The 14,331-nt window shown below is 42.1% G+C and overlaps 1 long non-coding RNA gene across 1 annotated transcript in view; it reads left to right on the top strand.

Moving 5' to 3' along the window:
• LOC119167577 (uncharacterized) overlaps nt 1-12,720 on the top strand; it is a 78,674-nt gene extending 65,954 nt beyond the window's left edge. The window contains exon 6 of the long non-coding RNA XR_012895062.1: nt 8,289-12,720. This is a non-coding gene — a long non-coding RNA (uncharacterized LOC119167577). The remainder of the gene's footprint in view (nt 1-8,288) is intronic.
• Nucleotides 12,721-14,331: the final 1,611 nt, after the last annotated feature.

Here is a 14,331-nt window from a genome sequence, read left to right as displayed (position 1 = left end):
CTGTCGTATGACGAAATGGGAAGATAGGCACCAATGGGAATGCTAAAAAAATATTTTCTTCCTTAAAACGAAAAATTCAATGATAGTATATGAAAAGAAGTGTTTATTTGCTTTCAATTTATGTATAAAGGTAATTTTTAGTTAAGCCACCACATGGCGTAAATCGCATCTGAATATGATCAAAAATTATGATTTTGTACAATTTATGATTTTTTCTCATAAAGTTTACCAGCTTGATAAGTCTCAAATATTTTTTTCTCAAAATATACCTTGCGGGGAGTAGGTATTCACTACACAGATATTCATACAAACTGCAGTATTGCAATAAAGAAATTGCAAACATAGCGCATTTTGGATAAATTCTTAGAAGCTTATGTGCCAGTATAGTTGCAATAATATCACTGAGCTTCAAACACCTTACACAAGAACCTTTACTCAACATGTAGACCAAGTTTGGTATAGAACGTACTTTTAAAATAAATTTTTTCACACACATAAATGACATCCCCGAAAGTTCCGACGGCAACCTTGCGACCAAACATTTTTTCTCTCCGAAATATCCTACCGTTTCACTGCTTTCAATACAGTTAATCAGCACAATATTTTTCGAATGCATTTGAAATGGTCGCCAAAACGGCTGGGCGTTTAGCATGAAATCACCCTAACAGTGTGTCATGAACACAGAAAAAGGTCCTATGCTTATTAAGCCCTTTATTTACCAAAAAATATACTGAAAGTGCCTTCTCTGAGGCACTGTATAGTGCCGCTTTTATTACAGTTCTAAGGGAACTAACTTCACGTGCTATTGTTGTTTACATGTGCAGCAGTAGCATCAATATGTAGTAGAACTTGCTGTTGGGATAGTTGGTGCATGTTTGCATTAAATAATAGTCAATTTTGCGCCAAAATGACGACCACACAAACGAAGAAAACACATAAACGGATTGGGCACTCATTTGCAACTTTTTGATTTCTTGAGGAAATAGGCTGATATAAACCCACTTTTTGTCAACGCTTGTGCAACCTACTCCGGCCGTCCCTTACCTAATCACGCTATAGGACACATGATCGCTAGATACCGTGCTTCCAGCTCATACATGATGAGTGAAGTTTGGCTAACGTAATTGATACCCCTTTTCTTTTGTGAAAGCCCATCAAAATGGCTCTTGGGGTGAATCCACATGAAGTGACATGTGCTCTTGAACGGGCACCGTCGTTATTCTTTGCCGTAAGGGCGTGTTCCCTCGCTCGATCATTGACGCAGCGCCTCGTCGTCTGGCTAACATGTGCCTTTCTGCACGATAGGGGTATTTTGTAAACCACTTCAGTGGCAGACTTAGTGAATGGCCACGCATGCTTCTTTTTACAGCCTTTCAGCTGCTCAGCATGATTTTCAGCGATGCACCGGCGCAATTTTGCTAGTTTGTGAGGGGCACGAACACAATCATTACTTCATGCCGGCTCGCCACCTTTTTAAGGTTGTACGTATGAATATATAGTATATTATGAATATAAGGTACAAACAGCTGCTAGTGAGCACCCGTCCTGTTCATGTGTTTTCTTTGTGCGGTCGTGGTTTTGACGTGAAATTGACTATTCAATTCAGGCATTCATGTCTATTCACAGCACATGTTTAATGTCTGTAGCAAAATATTACATGATATTTTCGTATTCATATTTGCATGTTCAAGGGAACAGCAGCCGTGCCAATTGTGTCAATTGGATACAATTTCCTAATTTTGCACAAAACCATTATAAAATGCCCAACCAGCCTCAATTATTTCTCAGTATTGTTAATTTTATCAAGAAACATAAGATCCATTATTCAACTTAAGTTTGCGCATCACCATCCAATTGATTGATGTGTGCAGTTTAATGTCCTAAAGCCACCATTTGATTATGAGACGCTTTAGGGGAGGGCTCCAGAAATTTCGGCCGCCTGGGGTTCTTGTGGACCCAAATCTAAGGAAATGGGCCTACAGCATTTTCGCCTGCATGAAAAATGCAGCTGAGTACTTTGGCGACTAAACCATCGAGGCAGGGTCATCATCATCCAATCTAATACAGATGTGCCAACCGTAATTATAACTTTTAATTGACTATATTCTAACCTCACAGCAAAAGAAAAAAGTAGAACGGTTTAAAAGAAGGTTCTACCCCCCCCCTTTCTATGACGTCCGTAACGCTTTTTAAGTCGCTTTTGCCAGAATACGCTTTTGCTCTGCGAAAAAGTGCTTTTTGATTTACAGAACACAAAATATTTTTGTCCCTATATTACTCTGCCATGCAGATGCCATTCAATAACGAGTACTAGTATAAGTGCTGGCCGTCTTTCAGAGTGATTTATGAGGTTTTTGCAGCCTTAAGCGACGATAAAGAAAATCGTATGCCACTTTTTTTCTTTTCGCCACCCCCTTGAGCTCCTCTACGAATATCTGGAATTTCTGGGTCGCCTGTCAAACAGTTGGACAAGCTCACCAAATGCTACTGCGAGTTTTACACCCGTATTTTAGAACGTCCCTTCACTAAATGCTTCACCTTGACTTGAGAAAATTGATTCCAGCGCAGTCTCTAGGCAGAGCAAGTCACTCAATATCAGGGATAATCTGCTGCGATTCTCAAGAAACGCAGCGTCATTTTTAGACAAGCGGTGGTGCTGTGCTCAGCTAGTACAAGTGAAGGATGAGATTCGAGTCGAGGAGCATTCGTATATAGGGAGGATAGCATTGTTTGTACTGTGGGATAGTTCAAGAGTGCTTTTGTTGAAATAGCTGCACTCTCGTGTATTTTGAATGAATTAGCGTATGTCAAATAATTTCTACATATACTTTTTTGTGTGTGTGATTCAGTATAATTTGTTGTACTACTGTAAATTTGGAGCCCCACCGCGGTGGTCTAGGGGCTATGGTACTCGGCTGCTGACCCCCAGGTCGTGGGATCGAATCATGGCTGCGGTGTCTGCACTTCCGATGGAGGCAGAAACGCATTAGGCCCGTTTGCTCAGATTTGGGTGCACGTTAAAGAACCCCAGGTGTTTAAAATTTCCGGAGCCCTCCACTACGACGTTTCTCATAACCATATGGTGGTTTGGGGACGTTAAACTGCACATATCAATCAATGCTGTAAATTTGAAATTTCAAGCTCAAAAATGCTGTGTTTGTTTTTCCTGAAACCTGCTCCAAATTTAGATTTTCTCCCTAGAAAAACAAGATATGATGCTCCAAAATATTGCTCCAGGTGATAGCTTGGCTGCTCCACCTCTGCTAGCTATAAGTGGTTACTCTTTCACCCTGCTTTTGTGTGCCCATTTTATGTTCTTTGATGTTGCATTGTTTCAGGGGGACATATTATGTGATGCGCTTGATATTTTACATCTTTAAATCAATTATTCTGCGTGGTTAGTATCTAGTGACACTGTTAAGCTATTGTAATTTTGCCTATTGTTTTCACTCCTGTATTATTGTTTTCCCAGTATTCTGAATGTCTGAACACACAGGGGTTATTGTGAAACGAAAATGCCATTTTAAGACTGTTTTGTCATTACATTCATTAGAATACCACTAGCCTTGCATAATATACATAAGGCATGCCACAACACATGCAAACTGTGGCGTATCATTGTGGTAATTGTAGTGTGCATTGATATATTATTTCAGTATATTGGAGAAACAAGGCATGCTGCATTGCACTACTATTCCTGCTGTTTGTATGCTTCACTGCACTGTGCTTTTGGGCTGCATTGAAGCATGTTAAAATTAGTTCTTCATTTTTAAGTGCAAATAAAGGCTCTTTTGTTGTACTTTGATATGCATGCATTGGTCGTTAGAGCTCCATGCCGTACCATTGACGTCTGATTTCCGGTCTTCTTTTGTAGCAAATGGTATTCTGCTTTGCACAATTGAAAAAGGCTTTTGATTTAAGTACAATTTGTCTCGGAATCCTGTATGTTCTCTGTGCCTAATAAAATAAAGCTTGATTTCGTTTTGCACAATGGCATGACTTTGTGAACGTTGTGTTATGTGTGGCAGCTCATTTTGAGTGATGCCTTTGCATTAAGCTAGGATTACGTGTTATATGCCGTGCTTCATATATGCACCATAAAAGCTGTGCTAAGGCCAGGATTACCACACTGTGGCAGGAGCCACTACAATAGGACATCTGCACATGAAAGGTCTAGCTAAAGGGTAAGCTTTCACGTGCTTCCACAGGGGCTTACTGGAAAGGGGTAACTTTTGAATTATGGTATTTTTTGCATGGGTGTTGGGGCATTATTCAGCATGAACACCCCTACACCCTTTTTGCTGTTTGAGCAATTACACCTTTACACTACTTTTGTTTTTTAAGGGTGTTAGGGTGTCATAGCAATATTACACCCTTATGCCCTTAAGATTACTTGGGTACATTCACTTTTACACCCTCACGCCCTTAAGGCCACTTGGGTGTACAGTTGTCTTTCCACCCGATAAAATGTTTGTGCCATAGGGTGTAAATTCGGAAATCCGCCCCACCATATAGGTGTAGCCCTGCTTGATACACCCATTTCGTGGGGTGTTGGGGTGTGAGTTATAGACACTATAAAACACCTATATGGGTGTAATTTGGTTTACAGTGGCTCGAGGTGCGTCACACGGCTTCTTTTCATATGAGCTGTATATTTAGGTTGACATCTTTTTGAAGGGGGGGGGGGGGGCAGGTCAACAAATGAGGTGAATTTGCACCCCCCTTCCGCGGTGCACACGCCTATTCATAAAGGCCATCAATCATTGCAATTAAATCTAACGTGTACATGTCTGCATCAACAAGCAATCGTATACTTTTTATTGAAAAGACATCAGTGTTTTGTGGTGATTATAACCACTGCTGTTCATTTGTTCCACATTGCGTTCATGAAATTCAAAAGACACGAGTGTTTTGTGGGGATTATGACCGCTGCTGTTTTTTTTTCTTTTTTGCGTTCACTATGTACTACCAGCGGACGTTTCAAATTTCGCGCTCTGAAATTCTTATTTTTTTCCTAAAAAATGAAGATATTTGTGCTTTAAGTAGTTTTGTACCATATATTTACGTGTGTTGTTTATGTTTAAATGCAAACATTTTTTTCCAGTGCGCAAATGCGGTGTACGTCTGCGGGGCTGTAACTATGACACTTGTTCTGGTCGGTTTGGACGTGCTGATCGGGGCTTTGGGGCGCCTCACAGGGTCGATTTTGCGTCAATTTTTGCCGTGTGGTGAGGTGTGCTTGCGCTCTGTGTTTGTTTTTTGTGTTCAGCACGTGCTGCTTATTACGAAGATGAGCTATACTCCAACGTGGACGTGTCGCGTCATATTGTGCAGCACTCACCAAGTATGTACCACATTTCTGCTGTCAGCGCTTTGTTAACACTGAAAGCGTGATAACGATGCCGTGCTACGTTTTTCGTAACATGTGGACGATAAGTGAAGTTTATTAACGTACCGAACCTGTTTGTGTGTATCATTTCATCAAGATGAAGGTAAACTTGCGCGAAGTTAAGCGCAGGCGAGCTTTTTCTTCTGATTAAAGCAGGGTTTAGTGTGTGAAGCAGGGCATGTGTGCGCAGCGGGAATTCGGTGGCAGATTTGAGCTGAGTAGTGGTGGCGCCCGCCTCTGTTTGCAGTGGTGTAGGAAGGGGGCCCTCCTCGCGATGGGCCACTATTTTGGTTAAATAATTCTTGGCTGAAGACGGTGTTTGTTAGCTCTAAGCGTTGACCACTTCTAGGGCGCGTATGCTAGGATCTGTTAGTTTGTTGATTTTTTTTGCATGTCTATTCATATTGTGCGATATAGGAGGGAACCTGTCTAAGACAGTTTCATATGCTGTACGTCCTTTTTAAATTGTTATCATGAAGTCTGGCGGGTAGCCGAAGGTATGCAGGTGTATGCATCCGTGCTGGCACGCATCCTTGAACTGCCGTGTTACTCGAGTGAAGTGTTCACGTGCAACATGTTGCTTCGTCTTAGGTAGCGCTCGCAAAGCTTGCACTTACGTATAGGGAGTCACGCGGCCCGTTTAGTCAAATCCGAGCTTACAGCATACACCCGCAACATTGGTTACCTGATTCGGCCGGAACTCTTGAATTCTGAGCCGTTCATTAAACGTGTATTTTCGAACAATTCTTTTGTGGTAAATTGTGACCGAATCGCTGTACCTTAACTGTGCGATCATTAGTCGATACGGTTGCGAGCCCTTATGCGATCATTAGTCGATACGGTTGAGCACAATTGTTTTTATTCAGCTTTTTTCACTACGCTTGGATTTCGTTATTTTGTTTTAATTTATTAAATGTTGTGTGCGCCTTGCCCAACCCTGATGCTCCAACCTCGTTATACACTTTTATATGTACAAACGATAAGAACAGTTTAGACCGCCACTTCCAATGAAATTTTCTAATATATGACAAGCTTAAACCCATGTGGTCAGCAACAGACATGATAACAATAAAAAATCACACACTGACCACGAATAAAGGCCCAATGTTTGTCACTTGTGAGCAAGGCTTCTGTATGGAGGCCAAAACGTCGTGCTTTTAGGGGCGAAGCTCCTTACAGCGGCACATGTTCGTCCCTCGTAGCCGTTGTAGTATGTAACAAGTGTAACATTTTGACTTCCAAAGTGGTGCCGGCGAGAGATTTCTTCTGTGCGTTGTTGAACAATAAAAAATAGTGCTCAATGTTCATGCCAATGGCTGCTAATGGGGAATGAGAGACAGGAGCATTCGGCTTTTAGTTAACGCGCACGCTGCGATCCCCATTAGCAGCCATTGGCATGTACATTGAGCGCTATCTGACAAGAAAGGGTTGCTACATCATACTCACTGGGTGTAACCTCCTTAGTTTTAGAAGGGTTTAGCGAGCGTAAGCCGCAGTGCCATGAATACACTGAACTAGTATATACCGTGAACTCAAGGTGGTTGAAGGTGGGAAGTAGACCCGAAGCGCAAGCCGTAAGAATGTGTGCGTGTGCCACCTCTCGTTTAGTCCTTGGAATGTCCGCTGGATGGTGGTGCTTCTATATTGGGAATATATGATGACAAGATGCGAGATGGTGGTACTTGGAGTGTTGAACAGATGGACGAACGCACACACCGACAGATGCATGGATGGACGGATGGACGAACGCAGGGACGGACGCACGAACAGACGCACGCACGGACGGGTGGATGGACGCATGGACGGTCACAAAGACGGACGGAAGCAAGAAAGAATTGACGAACGAATGCTTCGCCCCACTCTCCATCATTCACTCCGTGGATATGCTGCCAATTTTATTAGCTTTCAATCGTAGCCAGCGTGTTGTTTTAATTGTTTTCACATCATATGACAAGCTTAAGGAAATTTTCGAGGCATGCGCTACAGTTGTACAAAGGATCTCTGGTGTTTGCAGAAACGAATATTTTATTTATCACTCAAAACTCGCGATAATGTTATACATCACAATATGCATGCATAAGGCATGCACATGCTGCTGTTAAAATGTAAATTGCATATTGTGTTTGTATGAGAATCATGAACAAAGACTGCATGTTCCTAAGCTGTTTGCATTGAAGCAATTACACCACGTCGGAAATCAGTCTCGTGTAATGTTTATTGTGTATTGCTAAATCGCGGCTAATAGCTTCCATGATTCTGGTTATCGGTGATTGTTGCAAAAGCTTGCATGCTTTGGTGGGATGGTATGTAGTTCAATATGGATGCCTTGTATGTCTTAGCATTTGCATTTTTTTTTTCATACATTCAGAACGAAGCTTGCGATAAAAGGTATGTGAGGAATGAGCGAGCAGTACTGCCTATTTTGCCAACCCGAATTATTGAAACCAATGGCCATTATTTAGCAGGAAACCATGGTAATTTAGTGAAACCAATTTCTGGTAATATAGGTACAATCGTCTCAATGTAAGCAGCCGGAAGAAAGCTACATTAGCTGTGTTCAAAATAAAATTCATAATTTAATTTATATGTTACGTGCAATGGATACTTATAAAAGTGCATATAATCATGTATGTGCTGTTGTATCAATGAATTGGCACGTATACGCATTATGCAGGAGTGCTATTGAAGCATATTTGTGACATACCTGTAATGTGAAACTTGCATATTCTTTTCTAATGTTGCAGCTGTGTTCGCCAAGATCATTGAGGAAGTGTCGCTTGTAACATTTGTACATCCTGCTCTTTTAAGATACATTGTTCCTGCTCCTTTTAAAAAGACTGCCAAAGAAAGCTTTACCAACTGACACATTTCACTAATTTTTTGTTTGTTTCCATCGCAGCGTATACATGCTCGTCGTACGAAGAGTGTGGAAGACGTCCTATTTAGCCTGTCATCAATGCCGGCTCGTAGAAAACTTGACTGCTGGTGCACAGCAGCTGCACGTGGTTTCTGTTTTCTGTGGAAAGAGAACTTCACAGAACCACGTGGGAGCTGTATTCAAGGAGCACGCACACAGGGTGCTCAAAATTAACCTTTTTGTTTTTCCTTAAAAAAGAAGTCACCGCTGTAAGTTATGTGTGGAAAAGCCATCTTTGCAGATAGCGATGTATCCAAAGGGACGCAATGTTAGACAATAATTATCACTGTCAGCAGTGCCATTGAGTAATATTAATTATTGAACTTATTAGTGACTGCAGCAGGCGGTCACATATGTGTTAAATATTTGAGCCACTCACATTTTTACATACCTAAACTTGTAAGAATTCTAGCATGCCTGTGCTCAGATATCTTGCTGCAAAGTTCCGTTGCGGCTTGCATCATTATGTATCCAGCACAGTGAGAGCTAGGACATACTTCCTTAAGTAATTCATGCATTTCTTCTGACCATAGGTCAAAGGCATGGGTGAACACTATAATAGCGATTACCCTTTTACTTTTGGTTGCGATAGCAAGAACTGGCTGCTTGTCTCCCCAGGGAATAATATTTTGCTGATCCTCCCTGCCTTGCATAGCGTAATCACGAAAAGCAAAATTAAACTTTGAAACGGGATATTTAGGAACATGAACATGCTGAAGGAATTTTTCCAAGTGGGACTGTGTAGAAATGACTGCCTCCAACTTTCCAATGCTGGCATACCCGCTTCTTTCAGTTACTAAAATTTCAATAGTCTTATTTGATGGGGCAACTCACAGCATTATTTGCTTTCTTTGTGTTCCTCTGGACAAAACTTATCTGGCAGAGTGTTTTTTCAGCTCTTGGAGCTGAATTTCAGTTCAACTACAAAGCACATTTCTGAATGTGTCAGTGGTACTTACTAAGCTCTTTAATAAATATTTAGTTTTTTCAGGATGTACTGAGTTGCTCTCCAGATTCGCATGTCGTGTTTTAATTGATGCCTTGTGTGCAACGAGCCATTTAAAAACACTTTTTGTGTTGTGATAAAAAAGTAGCACATTAATTATTTCATTTTTAGTGAAACCTTCACTGAACATTTTATTTTAATACATAACCCTAGTTATTTCATTGACTTTGGGATGTTCATTTTATAAATGCAATGAAGTGATTTCCTACTGTCGTACTTCATCATACCTATTTTGCCAATACCTAACCATGTGTGATATTTTACAGTGATACATACTCATGTTGAGCATTGTTAATGATAACTGATAGAAGGCATTCTGGAATACTGAAACTTGAGTCCATGGATTGGGAGGGGGTGAATTTTTTTCAACTAAATAGTAATATCTGCTTGCTTTGTTTTTTTTTAATGTTCAATAAGAACCATATTTGCTGAGCTTGTGGTAAAACCGTAATGATTATCAATAGAGACCGGAACTTGAGGCAGGAAAAATAAATGCTTTAGGGTGCCTATATTAGGCCCTAAAACTGCCATTTAGGCATAAATTGGTGCTAAAAACTATCGTTTAGGCATATATTGGCACAATTCCTAATTACTTCAGTAGCATGCTCAGGACAAATGTGTAACTCCTAACAAACACAGCGGGAAAATTCTGTGCTTTAGGAAAGCTAAATTTATATTTTCCTTGAAAAGGAATCGCAAGAAGCACGATCATTTGAACAAATTTAGGTGCAAGCTTAGGTAATTTGACATTGTGGGAAAGACTATGAAATCACTGACAAACCAGAGTCATAAAAAGGTTTTTGGCCTTGAATTGTGTTTGCTTTCAGTCAGTAATTGCTTTTAGCAAAAAAAGAACGCTGGACGTCCACTGAAGTAAGTGAGGCGTGCTTGTGGCCTAGCAATTTCTATGCCTTAACTTCATCCAGAATATTTGAATCGGCACAACTCTAAACTTTAGGCACTTGGTATAACTGTCAGTCCAAGAGCACAAATAAACATAAAGGACGGGCCTTTATGTTTATTCGTGCGCTTGAACTGACACTTATGCCGTGCATATCCAACTAGCACATCTTTCAATTCTGCTTTAGACACTTGCTTTAGCACATACAATCTGGGATTCTTTCCAAGGCAAATTCAAGCTATTAGGCAACTCTGTCATGACGGTTCTATTCGGGACGAGGCATATCTTTCCTGCACGTCTAAGAAAAAAAAAAGGGTATCCGTTAGCCTTCTCTCTAAGCGTTGGACGTGATAGCGATCCTGTCCCTGATGCATACTTCCACCACTTAGTGCGTACCTTTATTGCATGATGTTACTCTACAAGTTTGAATTACGGAATACTATACAGTATAATCGATAAAGTTGAAAGTGGCTTGTGTCAGTGAAGCTTTCAAATATGGCTGCATTCTGTATAATAGGTGCATGCGAGTTCACAGATGCGGATATAAGAATAACAAAATGAATCTGTGTGCCCATGGAATAAGCACACAATACAAGTTATTCGCGTGAATTCAGTGATTATTTAAATAAAATGGCAATTGCATAACCAATTTTGGAAGCGTTATGCCCATGCATCCTTCAGAGTGGACATCAAACTTAAAATATCGTTGATCTTTCCAATTTATTCTCCCCGTTTTTTCACATGGACGGTTTCTGGATTGACAGTGTAGCGCTGTGATCCACTGGTTCATTGCCTGGGAAAGTCATTTTATGGCTTCTCTTTATTCCGCATTGCTCGGCAGACTTCCGACAGTTGCCGTTATGAAAAACATAAATGCCAACAAAACTTACGTGTAGGCAGTAGTCTGCTGTGCTAGGCTAGCTTAGTTTCAGCTGATTAGCGTACATTCTGCACTACTCTCGAACCTAGAGCGACGGGTATCTTCAAGGGGCAGTGGGTATTCACTAGCATTAGCCTCTCCTCGCTTCGCAACAGTACACTCTAGCCACGCTCACGCAACCATGCTGCACTACTCTCAAACCAAGCGACTGCAATCTTTTAGAGGGGCCTTCTACGCTATAGGTGCTAGCCTCGCTGGGGTACAAGCTCCACTAACGTAAAAATTTCTTTAATATGCAATCTCATTGGAGAGTTGGTAAATGTCACATGCGTCGGAGTGCATTGGCTGAGTCTAGATATACGTTGGCTGTGGCAGTGCGTCTACTTATGATCTGTTTTCGCCGATAAAGCACTGTGTATGTGCGTGTCGACCTTACGTCGAACCATAGTCGCACCTTACCAGTAGCTGAAAGCATCAACAAAAAAAAACTAGCATGCTATGCACGTGTTGTCGTTAATATTACCACACGAAGTGCTTCTTGTTTTCCTCCATATGAAGACCCCATTTAAGCAAAACGTTTACTCGGCGAATGTGAAAAGGCATTTTTAGGCACTGAGAATCTCATACAGGCACGAACATCAAAATAGGCACTTATAGGCACAATAAATATGTGATTCAAATGTTTTCCATCCCTTAGTTCGTGTTTCATGTGAAATAAGCTTGACGGCGACTCGAAGAAAAGATAGGCATTTTCCCTAAAGCTCCGGTTTTCAATTATCCGGCACGTCGTATTGAAGGGCTTGAGGAATTTCGACCACGTGGGGTTCGTTAAAATACACCTATGTCTAAGCAGACATGTCTCAATTATTCCTTCTTTGATCAAAATTGCGGCCACAGCCTCGGTTTCATTCTGCGGCCTTCAGTTCAGCAGTCAAGGATTACGTGAAGGGTACATTGGTTGTGGCCTCTGGTCTTTCTTCCAATGATGCATTTTAAGCAGAGCAGTTAGTTGCCAACCAGGCATCTCTGCTAATGCTCTAATGTTGTGTTTTTCACATTCCGAATTTACCGATATAATTATTTATTCTAGCATGCACATGTTTTTCGGCAGCTCTGAGTAGTGTGTGTTGATGTTTATCGCATTCCTGATTTTTCGCAGTATTGAATGACTGTCACATGCATTCTGAGTTAGTTGTGAAGTTATGATTATTCCTTATTTTATAGTCGGTAAGGCTGCATACATTTGTTAATAGCCTGTAAAGCCCAACAAGTCACTGCGATACACTTTGCATATCGTACATGAAATGACTTATTTGGGTGTGCAGAGCCTTTCTAAGTAGCCCATAGCGTTTCGAATGCCTTGAAAGTTACCTTGTGATCAGAAGTTACTGTTGTGAAGAGTGTGTTTTTGAGAAATAATAGTAGTCTGTATTACCTAGAAAGATGCTGAAAAATTAAAACCTTTAATATGTTAATGATGTGCTAAATCTTTATGAGAATAAGGCTGATCTGTTAATCCTATCTTTTTTCAGCCGCCAACAAATGTACATTACCTGTTTGAATATTGTCTGTGAAATGCTCTAAACCGTAGTATAACTGATAATAAATCAATAATTTTACAGTTTCATATACATGTCCATGTACATTTCAATTACAGCAGCCATATTATGCCGCACCGTGCAGACAGTGCAACGGGCCTAATTTCTGGTTTGCATAAAAGGTGGCTACTTACAGGACAAATCCAGGGCGGAGGATTTGAGGTTACATAAAAGCGGCGGCCAAATCGCACCAGCTGGGAGACATACAGAACGGTCGCAGATGGGAAACATAGAGGACAGACACTTTGAGGCGACATAAAGGCGGTGGCCAAATCGCGACGTTTGGGAGACATACAGGATGTTCACACATGGGAAACATGCAGGATGACGCCTTGAGGCAACATAAAAGCGGCGGCGAAATTGCGAAAGTTGGGAAACATACAGGGTGCGTCCTCATGTTGCCTCGGGGAACCATACAGTACACTTACAGAGCGTTGCCAGTTTCATAAGGGAACATCTTGCTGTTAGTACTGAACAGAAATTCTTAGGACTAATATTGGACCCTAAGTTAAGCTTCATACCACACATCAAGTATTCAAAAATTAAGTGTATTGTAGTGGAGCATACGCACCAACGCGTATGCGCCTTCGGAAGAGAACGAAAAGCCCCGTGCTCTGATTGCGCGAGAGCCTGTGCCGCCTTTGCCAGACTTGCCGTACGGTCATTTTTTGTTGCAACCTCGTTGCGACTTCTCTGCTCGAATAAACATCACATTTGGTGGAGGCTGCTGAGATCCCCAAGCAGACCTGGAGCTCCGCTCTTGCAAGTTGGCCGAGAGACCACCGCGAAACTTGACTGACGCAGTCGCCAACCAGCCCATCCCAGCCCAGCAAGCACCATCGGCCGTCCCGTCTACCTGCCCCGGCGCTACCCGCCAACGGGACCCACCAATCTTCAGCGGCAGTGGTGAACAAGACGTCGAAGACTGTCTCTCATCGTACGAACGCGTAAGTGCCAGCCACAAGTGGTACGACGACTCTAAGCTCGCCTACGTTATCTTTTACTTGGTAGACGTAGCTAAGCTTTGGTTTACCATCCGCGAAACCACCATCGCCAACTGGTCCTCCTTCAAGACCCCCGTGACTGAAGCGTTCGGCCAACCAGAGGTCCACAAGCTCCACGCTCACCAGCGTCTACGCCACCGAGCCCAACAGCCTGGCGAGACGTTTACTAGTTACATTGAGGATGTGCCCGACCTCTGCAGGCATGTAAACCCATCCATGCCTAAAGAAGAGAAAATTCGGCAGATTCTCAAGGGCATGGAGGATGGCGCATTCCAGATGTTGCTAGCAAAAATCCCGACCACAGTGGCAATCCTCGTAAGCCTGTGCCAGAACTTCGATGAATTGCACCGTCAGCGTTCTATCACCCGACAGAGTGTCCCACCACCAGATTCGATCTCGGCTGTTGCACTCGCAAATGCAATGTTCGCTAAGAAAGCCTGTCCAACCAGATCAAAGACTTCATCAGAGAGGAAGTCGCCCGACAGCTCTCCCTGCTGCCGCATAGTGACGCGCCCACCACAAGCCTGCCTTCGACACTTCAGCAGGCCATACGCACTGAAATTTGCGATGTCCTCCCTACAGTGCCAGCCCCTTACTCATGCACTATAGTAGCACCTGATATCTCAACCGTCGGCT

This window comes from Rhipicephalus microplus, chromosome 4 (assembly GCF_043290135.1).
Source record: "Rhipicephalus microplus isolate Deutch F79 chromosome 4, USDA_Rmic, whole genome shotgun sequence".
NCBI lineage: Eukaryota > Metazoa > Arthropoda > Arachnida > Ixodida > Ixodidae > Rhipicephalus > Rhipicephalus microplus.
This window is presented reverse-complemented; position numbering and strand designations above follow the sequence as displayed.